At 40.3% G+C, this 21,526-nt stretch overlaps 1 protein-coding gene across 1 annotated transcript in view; it reads left to right on the forward strand.

Moving 5' to 3' along the window:
- Nucleotides 1-1,055: 1,055 nt before the first annotated feature.
- The window catches only part of RORA (RAR related orphan receptor A), a 179,929-nt gene continuing 159,458 nt past the window's right edge, over nucleotides 1,056-21,526 (forward strand). Inside the window, exon 1 of the mRNA XM_032622207.1 lies at nucleotides 1,056-1,079. The gene's annotated coding sequence lies outside the window, so the exon portion shown is untranslated. The remainder of the gene's footprint in view (nucleotides 1,080-21,526) is intronic.

Raw genomic sequence — 21,526 nt, forward strand, 5'->3', positions numbered from 1 at the left:
TTTATGATTTTGAGCCTATTTGGTCTCAAGAATATCCCCCAAGAAGAATGAAGCATACAGAAATCAAAATGGAGCACTTCTGAAGTGGCGATAGCACTGTTTGCATTGAAGTGTGCGTTCACGTTATCTTTCTGCGGTCTTCTGTGCAGAATCTTGCCCAGTTCCACTCTTCACCCGCTCTCTATAAAGCATCTTAGAAGTATCAAGGGTGCTGACTCATGAGCCCCTTATGTTTTCATATAGTTTTTGTTCATTGTGCTGCCATTTGCCAAGAAGTAGCCGTCATTCCCCTTCTGACTTTAACAAGTATAGACAGAGAGGTACATTTTGTGGATGTATTTTCCCTCACCATTAAAAGTGATGCTTCATGTAAGCACAAAGAGCCATTTTCATTAAAAAGTAAACACAAAATCAACGGCCAGAGCAAATTAATTGCTCTGTGGCTCAGTTCACTCTTGTCTGAGTAAGTTGGCTTCACACTCTTGTGCCTTAAATCTTCCCCACTCTGCCTATAAACATGATCGTCTCCCCTATTTAAAATCAAAAATAAGTCTTCTCCGGCTTTCCTGGTGGCGCAGTGGTTGGGAGTCGGCCTGCCGATGCAGGGGACGCAGGTTCGTGCCCCGGTCCGGGAAGATCCCACATGCTGCGGAGCGGCTGGGCCCGTGAGCCATGGCCGCTGAGCCTGCGCGTCCGGAGCCCGTGCTCCGCAACAGGAGAGGCCGCGACAGTGAGAGGCCCACGTAATGCAAAAAAAATCTTTTTAATTTAAAAAATAAGTCTTCTCTCACTGTTTCATTACTGTCCGTGCTGCTACTTTTTTACCACAGAACCTCTTAAGCCAGTAGGCCATGCTTGCTGGCTCCATCGTTAATAGTTTTGTTACACTGGGGTAGATCCAGTGATGCTGTATATGAGATGAAGATGCATCTTGCCTCTGCATCCCCATCTGAACAAAATGCATTTCTGAGTACACTGGGGATGATGTACATTCTAAGAAGTGCACACAGGCTCCTTTCTTACCTTTGTCATTGTTTCTTCTCTTCTAGGTATCTCAGTAACAAAGAAGACGCATACATGTAAGTAATGCATTTTTTTTTTTGTCCAAAGTTTTCTGAAGAGTTGGAATTCGCATATGTCTGGCTGCTGTGGCCTTTCAAGTATAAACTAATGTTTCAGCTGTGATCCATGGTCAACAGAGGTCATACTTCTCTACCTGTAGTGGTCGGAAGTGGTACATCTCCACCTGTTTGTACTGAGTGTGTGTTAAAGAGAGTCTAGACATAGTGTGATAAATTCTAGCGATTCAAGCCACTCATCTTTAGAAAAACCATAAAATCTAGCCAGGAGGATCAATTAATTACTTACTGATCACCCTTACTCTGGATCCTTCTTAGACGAGTTGGTATGTTTCTAGGAAACATCACCTTGATTTCTTTTAAACTTTGGTCTCCTTTTCCTCACCACTAGTTCACGATTTAGGCCGTTTTGTACTTGTGTCTGTGGAGCAGAGATACTGACGGGGAATCTAGGCGCTGCCGCTCGTGTGGCCTTTGGGGGCCCTGGTAAATGGCATGGGTAGTTTGATGTGGAAATGTGCGCTGGATTTATCCTCTGTATTCATTCCCACCTCTCAGGTTCAACTGCTTTCATCAACTGCCTTCATTGAACTCCACCATAAGTTTACAAACTCACGTCAGTGTAAAGTGTTGTGATCTGCATTCTGAGCAATGATGTTTGGCTGTGCCTTGATTCTCAGGATGAAACCAATACGTCATTGATGGCAGGCAGTCAACTTTCACTGTACTTGACCAGCATATTATTTAGACTTTCGATTAAGAGTGTCATTAGAATTTGATAACTATTTCAGACCACAGATAATGTGCTACCTACGAGATGTGTTTGGGCATCCTTCTAAGGCAAGCAATGGAGATATTTACGGCACAATTCAGGGCCGACAAAGACGTGTCCCCCAATTTTTCCTATTTATGCTTTGAAAATTTTTGATTTCATGTGAACAATTTGGAGGAAAAAAAAAATCTGTGTACCATCAAAGTAGTTTATCTTGTGCCTCACTTGATTCTTGAAATCTGCTCTTGGGTTTGTCTGTCTGTCTATCTGTATTTGTAGAAAACAAACATGAAAAGCAAAAAAACCAACCAAACAAACAAAAAAACCAAAAGCAACCCCATCCAATTTGATGGTTGCCTGACTTGTAGGGCCCAGTCCTGCTGTCTCTCCACGTGGCTCTCCCGTGGGCTTCAGTGGAATGTTTGAGGAAAGAGGCAAAGCTCAGGCCCGTAATGGACACATGCTCAGGACAGCACCTCGTCTCTCAACACATGGTTCCAGTTGGCTGTCCCTCCACCAGGGTAGTCTGTGGCCCTTAGCGTTTTGGGGGTTGTTTTGTTGTCGTCGTTGTTGTTGTTCTTGCTGTTGTCGGTGCATAATTGAGCTCATGATGACTGAGAGATTGACAGTGCAGGAGACTGAAGTCCTCTGTATATCCGCAGGGCAGGCATGGTACAGAGCGCTTCCTTGCACAGCCTTGCCCATGAGCTCGTCCCTGGCCTGGTGGGACCCACTCTAGAGGTGGTAAGTAATTCAGTCTTTCTGCTAGCTCAGTCCTGGGCCTCTCCTGAACAGGGGCGGATGGTTGTGCCTACTGTTTATGGCGGTTTGGGGTATGGACTCCTGGCCACCTGGCAACATACAGAAAGCCGCTGACTGTTTGCATTATGACTTGGCTCCTGGATAAGTGGACAAAAACCACTAGTTCAACTCCACTGGGTACAAAGAATACCCCTCAACAAATAGGACAGAGACCATAGATGTTACTTAATATATAGACCATCCATCCCTAAGGACCTTTAAGGAATTGTCATCCCTAAGGATAATTTCATTGGCCTATGGCAGAAATAATAACCCGTGGTTGGATTTAAATTCATGGAAGGTTGTGAGTGACAGCATGAGAGTGGTAGCTAGTGAAAAAAAGTGGCACTCCAGTAACAGGCAGTAGAACAGGTTGGTCTTTCAGCAGAGGCTTAATGAACTCTATCAGCTGTACCTGCTTTAAAACAAAATCAAGATATAGCCGGAGTGGGTAGGTTTTGAGTGCCTTTCTAACTGTGAAAATCAGCAGGAAAATTCTTAGGGATTAAGCATAATGTAAATGTAGAAAGATTTAAAGCTTCCTTTATGTAGTTCAAATATTAAATTGATAGAAAGATTTAGATCAGAAGTCATCTTGGTTTTTTTGGCTAACGTTTACTTTCATGATTTGGGGGAGAGGGCCCAAAATAAAACGGCCCAATGACAAGTGGGGGAGAAAGCTCCTGAAAAGACAGTTGACACAGAACTTTGCCCACGCCAAGGAGAAATTGAATTGTCCAAGTTGCATGTTAGTGAAAGTCTTCTATGCCACGTAAACATGGAGATTGTTTTTGTCACCCACCTCAGCAGACAGCCCATCATATTTCTGGTCTTAGCATCTCTACAGGCCCCACAACTGGTGAGAAGGAAGAAAACCAATCAGTTCTTTCTCTAATAACTATCACCCAAATGACTTCTTCTTTAGCATCTGTCGGATTTTTCTTGAAAACTGAACTGTCCTAATTTGCTGATAAGTTTTCTTGAGACGTTAAATTTCAGCTCCTCTTAAATCATCTTGACATCTGCTCTTTAAAAAGTTTCACTATCAGGGAAGTGTGCGAATTCATTTTTGGGCCGTCTCAAGACTTCCGATTTTAGCCAGGGTTCAGGAAACCTTGGTCAAGGCTTGACTACATAATCATCAACAGCTGAAGTCAGCTCACATTAGCAGTTTCAATCTGGGTTTCCTAACTGCCCGCCCAGAGAGATTGTTCCACTTACAAATGAACATGTACAGTTGCAGAATATATTATCAGACCCGAGTGTCAGCTCACAGGTACACCAGTCAGAGGTGCAAGAACTACAAGATGAACCTGAATAGTTGTGACACTTGATAATATTTTAGGCCACCTTGTAATCTGGAAAGTACAGGTATTGCTTCTTTAAAAAAATGCTTTGGGTGAGTTAAGCAAGAAATTCCCAGGAAAGGAAATCTGATTGTTAGCTTCAGAGAAATCCACAAGCATGGTCTTTGGAGAACACAGATTCTCCTGAGTTCCTGGGATAGGACCGGCAGTGTTTGTCATTAACTTCACTTGGCAGGTGGGGGAAGGCAAAGCTTGGGGCATCTTGTACGAAGTCATCATGACCAGTTGGTCAAGGAGTTCTTACATTTGCAATGTTCTTCAGTTGTTGACAGGACATATTGCTGCTGGGTTTTGCTGTGTGAACATAAAAGAGAGTTTTTACTTGTGGGATAGGGATATACTCACGAAATTTTACACTGTGGTGTAGAATTTTAATTTTTCTCGTTGATTATATAGGACCTGTATTTGATTGGACACTTTCGAGACTGCTTTTGCTTTGTGATTCACAAGTTTGTTCTGGTCTCATTCCTGCTGTAATAGTACTGTGTGGATAAGTATCTTTCTCTTGGAATCAACTGCTGTCTTGGTTTTTATTAGTTGCCACATTTTATTATTTGCCAGATCTGTTCATTTGTTCCTGACTTCTTCATCTAATTCTGCATGGGTAGTTCTGCATTCACTAAAATATTAGAAGATGACAAATATGGAGATGAAAAAGTGAAAAATGCAACAGATAATAATCAGCTATTTCAAGCTACTGGGAAGTTTGGCATCATAGCTCATCACCTTAGGGAATCTATCAGCCGACCACCAGAGCGCAGACCCGAAGGATACCTGGTCGGCCCCTGGATTGCTTCCAGAGTCAACAGACCATTGTCACTTCCTCCTGTTCTCATTCTTGTTTGTATTTCTTATTCTTTTTTTTAGAGTTTGTTTTTTATTGAATATGGTTGATTTACAATGTCATGTTAGTTTCAGGTGTACAGCACAGTGATTCAGATATAGATATAGATAGATAGATACAGATATCTATATCTATCTGTATATATCTTTTTCAGATTCTTACCCCTTATAGGTTATTATAAAATATCGAGTATAGGTTCCTGTGCTCTAAAGTAGGTTCTTGTTGGTTACCTATTTTATATAGCGTAGTGTGTATATGTTAATCCCAACCACCTAATTTGTAATCCTAAATTATATTCCTTATTCTTCTTGTTTAAGGCTCTTCTGCTTGCTTTCTTCCACACTCGGGAACTTCCAAACACATAAAAATTACAAGTTACTCCGTAAGCAATCAGGAAAATATGTCAGTTTAATCCAACTGAACATCAGTTTTCCCTAGTAAATGACAAAATCAAATATGCTTCGGAAGCTTCTGGAACTTTTAATTTTAACCCAAATAACCATTAAAAGTGAATTTAGTACATTTGCAAATGTTTGGTTGCAGCAAGCTCATACCTGAGATGTAAAATTAAAGCACTGTATTATTTATAAAGAGATTTTAGTTCTCTAGAGTAAAAATATTTTAGTACAAATCAGAATATTTCTTTGAGAAATAATCCTTTGTATTTTTAAAGAAAAAAAAGTATTTATTGCAGTCATTTAAAGTGGACTACGTTAATGTATTCACTTCTTACCCCTAGAGGCTTGGCTTTAAGTTTGACTTAGTGAAAATGAGTTTTGAGGCCTCGACCAACCTCTCCCTGGGTATTTGCTGATATCACAAAACCAACCCAACAATTTGTCACAGTTGTTGCCGTTTACTCAGGAAGCCCAAGAAGTACAGTCGCCTCATTTTCTCGTTTTCTTTTCCTTTCCTTGAGGCTATTCCTTTTGGTTGCAGACTCTTAGCAGCCCCAAACTTGGGGCTCACCCACATTATTTTCACAGTCCAGGAAAACTCAAGAACCATTCTTGGCAAAGCTAATGGAAGGTGCTTTGGTTATATAGTTAATAGGTTGCTGTGGCAACCCATGTGACTCATGGTGTGACTCACGGCAATTATAATTTCAGTTGCCAGCTGGATGTTTCACTAGGGCAGACCTGAGAAATTGCCACACTCAAGTTCTTTCAGGAGGCTTTCATCCAGCGCCTGTCCACCCATTGACAAACAGTCACAAACGGGTGCTCACAAAGTTGCCAGCAGATTCATCTCTTAGCTTGCAGACACTGAGCTTGCTGCCGATGGGACATGACCAAAATACAAGTGCTGGCCTCTTCTAGAGCTAATCAGTGGACAGTTGTTTATTGAGGACCTACTATGTACTGGCAGGTTCTTTGCCCTCAAGGAGCTTACAGACTAGGTTCAAGGTTGGGACTGCGGGAAAGTGGGGACACATAGTCACAGAAAATAATCTGAAAATACAAATGCTAAGTGTACCCTTTTCAGAAGATTTGGCTCATAAACTGGAAAGCAGACTAAGCCGGAAATGTGGGAGAGGAGAGAAGAATCAGAGAGACCTCCAGGGTTCTGACTCTGTGATCCAAGTATACAAGAGCAATGAAGGGGAAGGTAGATATTTAACTCTAGGTGCTGAAAACTACCTTTGCTCCTCCTCTTCCCCTATTCTCACCCAGAGGAACACCTATGTCATTCCTTCAAGATCAGTCAGTCCAAGGAAGTAAAAATGCCCCATGCTGTCTGGAGACATTTGCCTTGTTTAGACTTGGCCTGTATGTCTAGAGCCAAGCTTCTGAACTTAACAGGATTTCTCTGTCTCATCATATTAGGATATAAATGGATAGCACTTGGCCCTGCCAGTCAGTTCTTCCAAGGTAGAAGATTTGCATAGTCTTAAAATCCACAGTTTATGGTGAGGATCTGTGAATTCCATTTACAAATCTGAATATTTACAGGCTTGGAGTGAGTTTGCTCTGATTCATAAGATTTTTGAATAGGATTTATTATGTGCATACTCTACTGATGTAACAGCATAGGTATATACTTTATAAGTATATACACATATACATATATATTGGTGTTTTAGAGGCGACTGAGGCTACAGTAGGGTCAGAATAGTCATCTGGATCCCAGCAGATCGTTGAGCGGATTCATATTCACATCCACAGAGAGCCATCTGTAATTTTCCTAATTGTTTGAAAGGCCCTTCCTTGTCAATAGTAGTAGAAAAGTTGGGGGTGGGGGAGGGATAAATTGGAAGATTGGGATTGACATGTACACACTACTATATATAAAATAGATCACTAGTAAGAACCTACTGTATAGCACAGTGACCTCTACCCAATACTCTGTAATAGTCTATATGGGAAAATAACCCAAAAAAGAGTGGATATATGTATATGTATAACTGATTCACTTTGCTGTATGCCGGAAATTAACACAACATTGTAAATCAACTATACTCCAATAAAAATTATAAAAAATTAATTGATTAAAAACTGAATATTCAGCTAAGTGTTTCCATCAGAGAGCATCCAGTTGGTTCAAGTTTGCTGTTCACAGACCTCAGATTTGTGAATTGAATTTGGACAAAAAGTATTTCTGTTCTCATTTCAGAACATAGGTTCAAAAGGGTGTGTTGAGATGGGGAATGGCTCTTTAAAATCCACCATCACCGCTAGAAGATAAAAATGCCTAGCCTACCAAGTACTGGTGTCTACTTGATGGATTTACTGTATATTTAATGAAACTCTTGTACATGATTGAGTTGATCTTTAAAGAAGGGCCGATGTCTTTTCAGGATTTTGTGTTACTTCGAGTTCAATAATAATAATAATAAATAATAGTGTAATAATAATCAAAGTGGCGATAGGAAAGGTCCAGGTACCAGTAGTTGCTGTAGTAGCAGCCAAAGCAGGGGCTGCCACCTAATGCGCAGTTCTAATAGTCCAGGCATTATGTCGAGCGCTTTACATGCATTATCTCATTTGATCTTCTCATCAGCCCCATGAGCTTTGTCCTACTTGTACCCCCAGTTTAGATGAGAAAACTTGTCTGAGGGGGTCAGTAACTTAACTTAGAGAAGTGAGAAAACTTGCAAACTCATCCAGCTGGAAATGGGCAGAGCCAGGACTCAGAGTAGATTGACTCCTGGCATGCACACGAGTGCCACACTGTTATCTCCAATATCAGCATTAGGTAATCGTTGTGGAGCACTTACTAAGTGCTAGATGCTTCTCTGAGCACTTTGTATGTGTTAATTTATTTCATCTTTACTACAGTCTTGTGAGGGAGATGTTGCTACCATCCCCATTCTACAGGTGAAAACTGAGGCCCAGGGTTGTACAGCTAGCTGGTATGTGGTTGAGCCAGGGTTTAAAGCCAACCCACAGAGCCTACGATAAAGAACTTCATTCCTTAGAGTGGTCCTTCCACTTGCAAATATAAGAAGAAAGCCAAGCGAGCAGTCATTCCTACAATCCACTCAGGTTATCTTTTACCTTAGAACTATTTTACCTATAAAGGCTTCTAAGCTTGGTGAACCAGCTGATTATGAGAAGGAGGTATGCTATTCCCACTATATGAAAAAGTTCATTTAAATCAGTTGGCCGAAAATGAGCATTACTTATCTTTTTGACAACCTAACCTCATTCATCAAAGAACTGACATCCATTTACCATCACTATTCATTCACCTCAACTGATTCCATAATAAAACAAGAGTTCAAAATGGTTATTTTTGCTTCTAAGATAGTTGTGCCCCCCACACTAGTAGTAACATGTATTTCTTACAGCATGAACTTGTTTTCCACTGCAACAAAGCCTTTAACAGACATTAATGACATTTATAAGAAAATTGTACGCTAGCATTCTTTTGTCAGATCAACTTGATAATCCATGTATAACTTTCACTGCCACTAAGAGGTAGTATGATTCAGGATAGTGTGGTTTCCCTGAAACCTAACCAAAAACAAACAAACACAACCATGAAAGCTAAAAGTTCCTTAGGGAACTGAAATGTATATCAAAAGGATGCATAAGAGAATTAAGCGTCTAGGTTTCAAGTATGCTTGAGAGTACCTGAATTTAGGATTGGATTTACAGTTACACCAGTTTCTCTCTTTATTGAGATCTGCGTCCAAAGGACTGAAAACTGAGGAGAAGCAGAGATGTCAACGTGTTTGAAATATGAAGAAAGTTATTGGTCTACATTAACTTGCTTTCTGAATTATACAAAAAATTTTACACTAGGTCTATCAACTACACTTCCAGGAAGTTAGTGTATTTGAAGTCACATGGTCCTTTTGATTATAATTGATGTCCATATCTGCACAAACGGTGACTTTTTCATCTCCACGCATTCGATTACCCTTTCTCCTGTGACTGCCCGAGATTCCTCACAGTGAAATGTTCTCCACCCACTTCACCTCCACCTCTGGGTAAACATTTTTCTTATGTAGGAGTGATAGCTCTTTACCTTGTTCGACTTTGTTGAACTCGTAGGCATGGACTTTAGCTCCTAATGTCTTAAATAGTTAACAGCCGAGCATAATGGTCAGAGGGCATATTGAAGAGAAGAGCAAAAAATGCAAGAATGTGCAAGATTCAGGTTTGGATTCAGTGAAAGAGACTTAATCCATACATCTTTTATTAGAATTTTTTTTGTTTTAGAGGAGAGAAGGAGCAGACTATATGGTGGATGGTCCAGATACCTGCTATACGGGAACCTAAGGAAGGAAGGCTGGAAAGCAGACCACAGCCAATCTCTGTACAAAGGGCAGGCGCTGGGAGTCAGAAACATTTTATTAGCTTAATATTTCTAACCCCTTCTCTGTGTCCGGCAGTGTGTTAGGCACAGTGTAAAATAGAAAGTTTAACTCAGTCCTCACACTCCAGTAGTTTACATCTGAGGAGAAAGGATAGACCCACTTGAGGAACTTTTAGTAATGAAAGAACTGCAGGAGACTGCAGGCCTGTGATTCAGTTGGATTGTCTGTCTGAGTGGAGAACACGGGTGGGGAGCTGAGCTGGATCTGGAAGGGTAGCGAGGCTTAGGTGTGATCAGGTAGATTGATGGAGGACTTGGGTGGGGGGAGGGGTGTTGTATACACCTCTCTGACTACAGTAGAGTATTAATAAGAAAAAAAGAGGACGTGGACAACAGAGGTGAGGTTTTGGCTTTATCTCATAACCAGCGGGGAGCCACAGAATGGGTGTGAAAAATACAGTGACCTGTAAACAGTGTTTTTATTGCTGTCATTTAGTGAGCATCATAGGAATCACATGTTACATACTTCATTCCCTTCTCTGAACTCAGACAAAATTCTTACCCTCAGATCAAGGTTCTTTTCTGGTCTTCCCTCTGATCACCTGTGTAGAAAGTGCTTCTTGAGCAGGAAAGATCTAGTCCAAAAAGAGAAGCCTGTTCTAATTATTAAAGCAAACGTGTTTCATTTTTTTCCTCCATCTTCCCAGTTTGAAGGTCTAATTGTAAGACCAGTGCTTGCCATTTCATTAAAATCAGAGGAATGAAGCAAGCAGTGAAACTTGAAAACTACACATGCACTTTGAATTGCGTGGCTAATGGTTCTTTCTGCTTTCTTTCCTTCGTGCTGCTAATTGGCTGGAAATGACTGTAATATACTGGGACTCAGCCACACCTAGCTTTCCAAACATTTGAACCCCGCATGCCCCATCTTGCTCACGTAAAGTAAAGTAAACTGCATTATTATTTTTTCATAAGCACAAAGAACTATTTCCCTTACATAGCTGGACAGTACAGTTAGAAGATAATGATACTCCCTTTTCTCTTTGTTGGTCTTTCTTCATTTTCCAAGAACGAGTTTCTATTGTTTCACTTAGAGAACACCAAGGTTCAGATGAGGCTTTCTGTTGGCTGCATATTCAGAAAAGTCTTCCGTATATAATGAACTGAATCACGTTAATTTATCTGTCTCTCTCCACCATGTCTTTTTGTGTTGACAAAACTGAATATTCACTTTCCCTCACCAAGTTGGGGTGTCAGGATAATTGATTGTTACCAGTCTCTGCTGTTCTTAGACCGGATAACACCAGTGCCTCTAGAGAACAGGTGAAAACTAAACTCTGTCCCCCGAGGCCAATGAAATAGCTGTTTGGTCCCTTGTGTGAAACTTCCTAATAACTTAACTGGGCAGCCTCTGGGTCCCTGGAGGCTTTCTCCACCAGAGTATTCCCTTTCTTTGTTAAGATTGCTTATTAAAAATGATTTTATAATGAAGTTGCCTCAAATAGCAGCTCTTTTCCTGGTTGTCCTTGAAGCTGTGGTGAAGAATCTTAGAGACAACTGTCTAGGGTTTTCCTCCTTGTTAAAAACTTCTCTCTTACCACTGTTACTCTTGATTTTTAAGGAGACAAAGTCTAACTGACACAAGTCCCTCTCCAGTTGATTATGTCGCTTAAAATCCTGTGCAAGGCATTATTGCTAGTTTAGCTTGTCATTCGGGCTCAGGAATCGAATTGATCTACATGGATTCAGGACATTTAAGTCTGCGGTGGGAGCAAGGCTGTCGGGCTTCCCCGGGAAAGCAGCAGCCCAGGAACGCGATTGCTAACTCTGCCCCAACTCCATCAAAACAATGATTTCCATTTATTTTATTTCTTTGGTCCTAGGTGTCTCCTATCTGCAAACTAACCACTTTCCTGCCACAAGGGACTGTCGTGAAGGGGAATCAAATAGTAATAAAAAATTAGTGTTGCACTCTTTGCTACCCACGTACTGTATAAATTCAGACTTCTGATAAGTGTGGGCAGTTAGGAGAAAAATCACTTTTTAGTTGTTCACATCATCAGCTTGGCTTCCTGGCTTGAAAGAGCTTCGATATGCTGGTCTGTTTAACATGAAGAATGATAAAGCAGTTGTCAGTAAGGCTCACCATTGGAAACGTGTTCTTCAGACTTGGTCTCCCAGTGGCCAGATGACTCAGGAAACAACAAACTGTATAAAGCTGTTAGTGACAGATTCAGCTTGGAATATTTTTCTAACTTTAAGGCTTGTCAGGCAGTAAATCTGCAGCAGAGTACTCAAGATGCAGCTCAGCACTCCGCTTGCTTTGCTGTGTGAATACAGTAGAACACCAATAATAAGAAGGACTGTTGTGAATCTCTTAGTGGAGAGATCAGTCTTGTCTCATGGTGCTAGGGTTGTGTGCTAAGAACATGCCTTGGCTAAATTCTGTTCTCTGAGACCAGGTATATTCGAAACTACTACCTTTACATTCAGCAGTTCCTACTCCCTCCTCCCCCAGATAAAAAGCAAAGAAAAAGAAAAACTGTGGCCTGCTTTGGGATTCCACTGTCAGCAGGATCTTCTTATTCTGCCTTCTTAATGACCTTCTAGGGCTCTCCATTGCCTGAGGAGTCTAAACTACTTAATATGGCAAAGAGGGCCCTTCACAACCTGGTCTTAATCTTTCCATTGCTCTTTCCCTGACTTCTATGCCAGCAGTTTTTGCCACCCTGAATGACTAGTTCCTAGAAGACTCTGTGTGTGGGTATGTCTCAGCGCCTTTGGTTCTACTGTATTACCTTGTTTGTCCAGGAATGTCTTTTGCCAACTTCTGCACCCGTGGACGTCTTACTGCTCCACCAAAGGCCAACACGAATAGCAACTTCCATGCAAAGCCTTCTTCAACCCTACCTTGTTAAATTAATTGCTGCAGTTCCTTTGCTCCCACAGGACATTGTTAAGGTGACAGTACAGAAAATATACTATAGAATAGTTGTTGTTCTGTAGCTTTGTCCCACTAGATATGCTTTAATTATCTTGGTATATCTTGGACTTAGCAGAGTGATCGGTATCTACTATGTGCTCAATTAATTTCTGTAGACTTGATGTGTGTGTGTGTGTGTGCATGTGTGTGTGTACATACACAATTTTAGGACCACTCTTCTTGCACATTTGAATATGGAGGAAAATAATCATCTTTTCCTTGTTAAGAGCTATAAGGAAGAACAGATATTTATTATGTGAGACTATATTGTGAGATCTGTACTCTATTACTTTGGAAACCAATGCTACAACTCAAAGGGCTTCTTGATGTCTGACAATTTACCGTACGTATTTTGAGTCTCAGTTTTAGGACTGCTTGCTTTTTTTTTTTTTTTTTTTTAAGTTGATCAAATTGCTCTGTTTCATGTTTTTAAATTGTTTTAATTGAAGTAGAGTTGATTTACAGAACTGCTTGCTTTAAAGTTTCTGTTAGCAGTTTATAAGATTTAAATCAGAATCTCATCCAGAAAATTTAAAAATATTTTTATGTCATCTAAAGATGAAGAATGTGTGACCTCTTAGATACCATTTGTTTGCATTATCCATACAAGATTTTATAAACCAGATCATCAAATCTATAAAGTAAAAAGGAAAGAGACATTTTCAGTTACCATTGGTGTCTATGTAAATACAAAGGAGAAAACCACCTACTAGAGAAGAGAATTGGCTCATCTCTCCAAGAATGGAGGGTATATTCTGTCAAGGGAAATATCTTGTATTTGTCTGGTCTCTAGAGGAAAAGGTGATCCTGATATGTTAAAGAATCTGGGAAATAGATGTTCAGATAATCCTAGATTACTTACTGAATCTTAAAGTAAATTCTGAAAAGAAATGACATTTATTTATTCAAGGTCAGAACATGTGACATTGCTATGTTTGTCTGGTCTGGAATGTAAGTATGTTTCCTTAACTTAGCAGGGACCATTGATTTCAAAACCGTTGTCCACTTCATAAGTAGCTGCACACAACCATGGTTTCCGTCTGCCGTTCCTTAGAACTCTCTGTCTTTTAAGCTTTATGTGCAGCTTCCTCCCCACTCTTGTTTGTAACTTTTACTTGAGTCAAAACATGAGGAGCGAAATTATCCCCTGCAGAATCAATTCCTTGAGTGGAAAGCTTGCTTACAAATGAGAGGATGAGATGTGACCCAATAAAAGAATCTATTTTAATTTTAATTTATTTCCTGATGGCCTTTTATGCCTCCTTAGGCGATAACCTAACCAATTCCAACTTAACACTGATTTTTTTTCTTCCAAGGTCAAAAAGCACTTTAGAATGATTATAATCAGAGAATAAAAGTCCTTTGCCTCTAATGTAAAGTCCATCTCTTCATATGAAATCTAAATCCTGGTTATGTCAGCTTCACAATAATTCTCCTGTCATTATGCATCTATTAACAAGCTCAATGACAACAGGATGAACTTATGAGATCTTTAGGGACTCGGAAGTTGCTTTTTCATAGAAACACCATCTCTGGTAGTCTCTTTCATCCCTGTCCTTTCTCAGATGGGAGTTTTTAATAACGCAGGGAGAGGAGCTATCTTCATTTCGTGATGCAGTTTCACACAGCAAAGTGCAATCAAGGTAGAAACGGTCCTAAAAGGCAGCTGAACCTATGGTTTTCCAGGTTGGAAAAGGAAAAGCTGTTATGCCATCACACATACATATACACCACCATCCCTCCCCTTCCCCCCCCCCCCCCAAAAAAAAGAGTTCTGACTGATATCTCTAAATCAAAGAACTTTCCATGGCCTGATTTGTGGAAGTTACCTAATCCTGTGTATAATTGGGGTGATTTGAGAGATGGGAAAATGTTCTCATTTTCATTATGGGAGCCACTGGGGGACAGTATCATTTAAAGACTATGTTTTTATTGCCCTAAATTGCTTTACCTGAGATTCTATTGATGTGTTTCTCTTAAGTTAGGTTTCTGATGAATAAAATGACCAATATGGGTCCCATTCTCACAGATTCTCCTAGTGCTTAAGCTACTCTTTAATGGTCAATCTATCCCAGAGTCTCACTTACAGGGAAGAATTCTGAAGGGTTGGGTTAACTTCTAACCCGAGAGAAGAGCCAACTTCTAACATTCTGCATATGGCCAAAACATCCACATACTGTCCATGATTTGCCTGTATTAATACAATAGTAAAACCTCATCATGAAATTTCCTATATGGTATGATCACCGTTAAGTGAGCTCACCTCGCAATGCCAAACTTAGGAAACTTATGGAACCAACCCTCTTGGCCTCAAGGCTAGGCTGGGACTACCTCACACTGCAGAAAGTGAAGTTCTACCATATTCTCATCTAAAAATTCATCATTATTCCCAACTTGTCACTCCATTAAAGTATTCTTAAGTGAGTGGATATCTTAGATTGGGTTCCCCAGAAAATAGACGCGGAGATGCTGAGATTTATGTATAGAAAGCTGATTGGGGAGTGCACTTAGGAACAACACCTATAAGGAGTAAAGGAAACTGGATTGGACAGGAGAAATTGAACTGTCATACAGTTGCGATCACAGTTTGGCAGATGCCACAGAGAGAGCAGAAGCAGGGATACAGCCTTTGAGAGATGTCCCAGATTGAGGCAAAGGGACTGGGTATTTTACCCTGCATCAAACCAGCCACTGGATGCCAGCTGACCCCAGGGAAGGGCATCATCTTGGGCAAGGCAGCTCCCTTTAGCTAAAGATGCGGCTCAGAAAATGACTCAACTGTGAGCCACTGGCAGTCAACACTTTGGGCCAGAGGGGAAATAAGGGCTTCAATCCTGAAGGGAGGGATCTGGGTGGCACACCATAGCATCACTGCAGGGGAACCAAAATGGACATTAAATTTAACTTTTGTGAAAAACATGTTTTCTTTATTTAAAACGACACACATTTTATTGCTTAGCTAGGATTTAAACTAATAAAATATATGCTTGGCCTCAGCATTATGGTATACCAGAATTGCAAATGCTAAAGAAAACAAAAGGTTTTTTTTCTGTTGAATAAGGTTCTTCGTTAGAATTTCTGGTCCTGGATATGTGCATTATAAATCATGTGTGTGCAATTCCACATAATGTATTATTTTTCCACACATGGACGTTCCAGAGAGTTAACACATTTTTCTCAATTATAAAAATAAATAAGACATTTCCATCTCTTTGGGCTCATGTGAAATGTATTCATATAGGAACAAAGAACATGCCTGAAAAGAACTAGTTATACATATTACGTGTTACTTTTCAGATTTTAACAGTCTGCTACTGTTTTATAATTGAGATACAGTATCTGAAATATTTTGCAGGGCTGATTTATGTACATAATGTCTCTGTTTTTAGTGGTTTATGGGACTCCACCCTCATTTTGCCTGTGCGCAGCTACTTGCCAAATAAACTCAGAATTAATTGGAGATTAGTGGTGGCTGTCAGGGATGACCATCCCGAGCCAGTAATCCCAGCCCCCAACTGCTGTCATGGAAGAAAAGCTTCTCAATAGTAATGAGTGATGGAGTACAGAATGAATTTTAGTTTCAGTCCTTAAAATCTCAGCATAACCTCTGATTTAGCAAATTTTGACTTCAATTTTACTTCTAAGAATGAGAGATCCCATTCTGAGAAAATCCAGACTGTCTTCACGGAGTATTATAAATGGAAGGAAAGACCTAAGTGTTTCCACTCTTTTCACCTTGCTTCAAAATAATCCCCCCAACACGAACCCCAACATTCTAAAGCCCCAGCTTTTTCTTCATGTGTTTCTGAGGTTTCCACAGTTCAGAATACCCCTATTCCCTCCAGAACCAGAAGCTCAAGACACCTTGCAGATCTGAACAGGAGCTTTCCAGTTTCACAGATGCTGAAGGTATAAATTTCTGAACCTGTCGAGTTCAGATGGAGTCAGGGTTTATCTCAGTGGAATTCAATCTTCATGGATATTTCCACGGTTTAGTTTCTGTGCCTCTGCCTTGGAAAAGAGGGCCCCTTTCAGGTTGATAGTGAAGTTAATTCAGATTATTCTTCCCCTTATTCAAAGAGAATTAATAGATTGGAGCAACACTTTACCTTGTCTAAAAGCTTCCATGGTTCCAAAAGCTCCTACCTGGGAAAATCCCCAGCCATTATTTTGGAGATCCCTGTGTCTGAGGCCTTGTGAAAGGAATTCTGAAGCTGCCCGTGAATGTCAATGGCAGCCTGATCAGTCTGCCCCGGGTATTACCATAATAATTACAAGGTCCTCACAGATGGCAGCTTTTCAAGTGGCAAAATCATTGGGAAGATGGTCTCCTACAACTGGCTCTTGGGAGAGGAATCCCATATATATATCAAGTAACCCATCTAAATTTGCCGTTTCACAGATGATGTCTGACCCAAACCATTCCATTGCATGAGCTGTGAATCCACACTACTTCTTTACAGTACATGCTGATGGTTAGTGCAAATCACAGTGATTGTTTTAATATAAAGGTAGCTAATGAACTGACACGTAAAGTAATTGCTGTTTTCAATGGACAGGATGAATCTGCTCCTTAACTTTTTCCTGGAAAAAAAATAGCTCCGTGATTTTTTTTTTGCCAGAATTTGTGAGTGATTCACATTACTGTCAATTACACGCCCTTATTACATAGTACAGCCACCAGGCAGCTGTCCAGGAAAACACAAGTCTGAAAATGCTTCTGTTTTAAGTAAATTCATGGTTGCTCCTCGTGTGGGCATGTGCAGCAGGCAGGAAGCTTCCACTTTCTTGCCAAGGAAAGGGATAAGGCCTTGCCTACTTCACCTGGATTAAATAGCCACTCTGACATCTTGAGATACTGATATCAATGCCCCGCTGCAGGGCTTGGTTTTGGTTTCTAAATAGTCTTGTTTGTTTGTTTGTTTGTTTGTTTCACTGTGTGTTATAAAACACAGACTCGTGTTATAAAACAGTGTTTCTACTTATGAATCACAGCAGCTCCTGTGTATTACCAGAGAGGCCTAAATAGAGAAACTGTTCACCTTCCTCCTTCCCAAAAGTCAGAGTCTATGACAGTTTAGGGCTCCTAGCCCTATTTACAAAGCTGGCTGTCTTTGTTGCTGTGTTCCTTCAGATGTGTCTTTTTCGAAGTAGAGATGAAGCTGCAGATGAAAATGCTACATTTGCTATTTGGCCGCTTTACAGTTTAGGACATTCAGCTTTTATATGGGTAAAATAAAGGTCACTAGGGTTTGTCAGATGGGATTCTTCCTGGGAATGTTATAAAGTTTAAGAAAATATCTTTAAAGCATGCAGTTAAAGTTGCCCAAATTGTTTACGCGTTTGAGAAAACTATGAGAATTACTTGATATCTTTCTAGTTGTGAGTCTTTAACTACATTTGTATCTTCTTCATAGAATAGGACATTTCAAATAATGAAATATTTAGTAGCAATGAAAGTGGCCTTCACGTTATCCAGTGTGTCCAGATACACTGTGTCCAAGTAATGGTAGCGTCTAAAAGAAATATTTGAAAGACAAAGAATTGTGACCTGGGTGAAATCAGTTTCACCTCTGCCCTTGTTTTGTGGCTGATTCGAGCTAAAACTGAAAAAGAATTTTTTTAGGTGGTTGATGAAGTTTGAATATGAACTGGTATTTTAGATGATGTTAAGGGATTTTTTACAATAGTGTCAGGCGTAATAATGGCCTGGCAGTTGTTTTTGTTTGTTTGTTTGTTTTTGTTTTAATCTCTGTCAGTTAGAGATGAGTACTGAAATCATTAGGGGGTAAAATGACAAGATGTCTGAGATTTACTTCAAAATGCTCCAGAAAAAAAGTAAATTGGGGATAGGTGAAACGAGAGTGAACAAATGTTTTACCAGGGAGGAGTGGAGGAGTACATAGAGATGTATTATACTATTCAATTTTTTAATAAGCTTGAAATTTTTTTAATAGATTAACTTTTTTTCACCTTCTTGTCTGTGATTTATAAGATGATTACTTTTACATTGGAGGTTTGACCACCTTGGATAATTAGTCTTTCAGGAGAATGAGGTGACACTGATGAGCTTGTCAAATTCAGGAAGCTGATAATAATCTCTTAAAATCCATGCTTTGCTATAAAAATTATGCATGAACTGTTAGCAGGCATGTAAGAAAAATTACCTTTTATATGAAGGTTCCCTCACCTTCACGTCAGGTAGGAAAAAGGTATGAGTGTTATTTGCTCTGTTTTTAAATCTTTTCAATGTTACGGTCATAGAGGCCCAGATTTGAGAGTTGAATGGATCAGAGTTCATTTGGTGGTCCCCACCTCCAATATTTGAGATGAGGGCAGTTTCTCAGGGAAGTAGAAAGTGTCATGTTCAAAGTCAGTTGTCTTGTTCAAAGTCAGTTCCAGTTGCTTTTACAGAAGTGGAAGCAAGACTGGAACCCTTGGAAACCAGTACCCTTTTCTACTCTTCTCAGGCTACCTCAATCTTGTCCTTTAAAATACTCATTAACAATCTACTCTCTGGGGATCAAAGCAGTTTTCTAAATCCAGACCAGTGACTGTGAGTCAGATGTTCATGCCGGGTAGTGTGGCCCCAAATTATCTTTTCTTTTATTGAATACCATTTCCAAGTTGTGTGATAAGTCCCAGAAGTGCTAATGTTTAATTCTGTTCTTGTTAATGCTCTGCAGCAGGTTTGCAGCCTGTGCTTCCCCCTCTGGCTTTTCATAGACTTTCCGTCAGGGACGGGTCAATATACTCAAATGACAGTCCAGGCTGACAGGAAGATACACTTGGCCTAGTGATTCCACAAGAACCGTCAGCCTCTGCTATTAAAGCCTTTCCCAAGGCCCTTTGTAATGTAAGCTGAAATTCCAAACATCACAATTGAAATAGGGATGTTTTTCTCTAAATGGAAACATTGATCCTGTTTAACATTTCTGGCCAAAATCTTTTAAGCGCAAACTTCCCTGCTAAATTTTCTCTTCTTTGCCAAGTACGTGATAGCAGCTCATTGGGATAAAGTAGAGGATCAGACTGGCATTTATAAAATAATTTTTACCCAGTCTTTTCAAGAGTTTTACAAAGAGCAACCTCTGATTCCTAAAAACATGGTTATACAAGTAGATAGGAAAATAGAAATAGAGACAGAAGGACTGCCCTGTTGGCGTGGTCTGTGAGGAAACCAGCCACTGGGTTTGTGTGTTCATTCAGGAATTGCCCTGTGCTTACTGACCTCCTAATGTGTAGAAAGCACTGGGGACAGAGAATCTCTATCACTACCACCACCCCCTTTTATTGGAGGAGGCAGGGGTACAGAGACAGAAAAGTACACAAATGCAGAATCTAAGTGCTTTGGAGGCAAGTAATAAGGAAACAGATGACCTAGGACACCCCCCTGCAAACTGGGGGCTCCTGGAAGTCACCTGTGGTGAAGATGTAGCTAAGTAATATTTCAGAACGTGAAGGAAGGTGAAGGAAGAGCTGAGAGAACATTCCAGGCAGGGATAGATGGGAGTACGGTGCACAAACGTGGCTCTTTGTCTTGTCCAAGGTATGCCTAATCCCGAGGAATTGAAAAATTCATTTCAACTTTTCCTTTTTGTTCTCAAATTATACCTACTAAAAGACATCTACTTAACTTTCTAGAACTCAAGATAACGATCCTGTAGAGGAGTCTATCTCAGGACAAATGAAAACAGGGAAGTGCTTGGTTTCAACAACAGGCTCCCAAGAAGTTTTTGAAGGGTCCCCGCTCTCGCTCAGCTTTTCAAGAATTGGTTTTGTTGTCAATACAGGGAGGTTTGTTCCTTTTTCAGGCCTTTGAATGCCGCATAATCGGACAGGGGAATAACTCCTCTAGTCCTTGAAGGGCAAAAGAATCAGCTTCCCTTGGTTTTATTCATGGAAATATGGTTTGTACCATTGTCCAAAGCTGCTTGTGGATTCCTAGCTGGTTTTTGTCATGGAGAGGGCCTGTTGCTTCTGTGGGGTTGGCAGAAGCATCATTAGCTACAGTTAGACCCACCGAGATGCCCATATCCAAAATGTAAGGAGAAGGAGGGGAAGATGAAGAGGAGGGGGAGTGAGGGGGGAGAGAAGGAGAAGTAGGAAACACACAGGTAGCATTTGAGCTCATCCAGGGACTTTTTTCATGAGCTGACCTCCGACCAGGCAATCTGTAGACAAGGCCTTTTAACTTTGTTCAGGAAACTCTGGAGATTTGTGGTTTCTAATATTCACGGTGCTGTGTGCCAACCCACATAGCCAGTTCTGCAAGCAACTAGTGCTGCAGACACATGACCCATATTTCTCACAAATCCCACTATTCAATGGTCTTTCTTTTCTTCTAATTATACCCAAAAGAGAGTCTCTAGTGAGTAATAATCTCTCTTTGCTAATACTTTGTAGTTGGGTTCCAAACCAAGAGCTTTCCTCTATCACAGCTTGAGTGTGTTATTTTTATTTTAGAGCCAGCCACGACTAATAGGGAGGAGAGAGTGTCTTGGCCTCCTCAGGTGGTGGTCAGTGGATTTATCCTTTACTCGTCCTTCCTTTTTGACCCAGTGCCTTCTTCGGTTTGGCTTTCCTGGATAGACAGGAGATACCTGCCCAGAAGATCTCATCCAATGTGCATTGTGTGGTCTGGCTTGGTTGTTTGTTTTTTCAAATCAGATACCCAAATACGGTGTGTTGTAAAATCCTTAACTAAGTTATAGTCTAAATACTTGGTTTCAGGGAATCTTGGAAAAAGGAAGAATTTGACTATTTCACAAGTTTGATTACTATAATAAAAAAAACTGAAAAAAATGTTCAGGGGCCAGTGACTTAAAGATTCCTTTTTAATCTATACCACTTTAGTAGAGCTTATCTCTCTTTACTTTGTGTCATAATTTATATGTATATGTAATAATTTATATT

This window comes from Phocoena sinus, chromosome 2 (assembly GCF_008692025.1).
Source record: "Phocoena sinus isolate mPhoSin1 chromosome 2, mPhoSin1.pri, whole genome shotgun sequence".
Classification (NCBI taxonomy): domain Eukaryota; kingdom Metazoa; phylum Chordata; class Mammalia; order Artiodactyla; family Phocoenidae; genus Phocoena; species Phocoena sinus.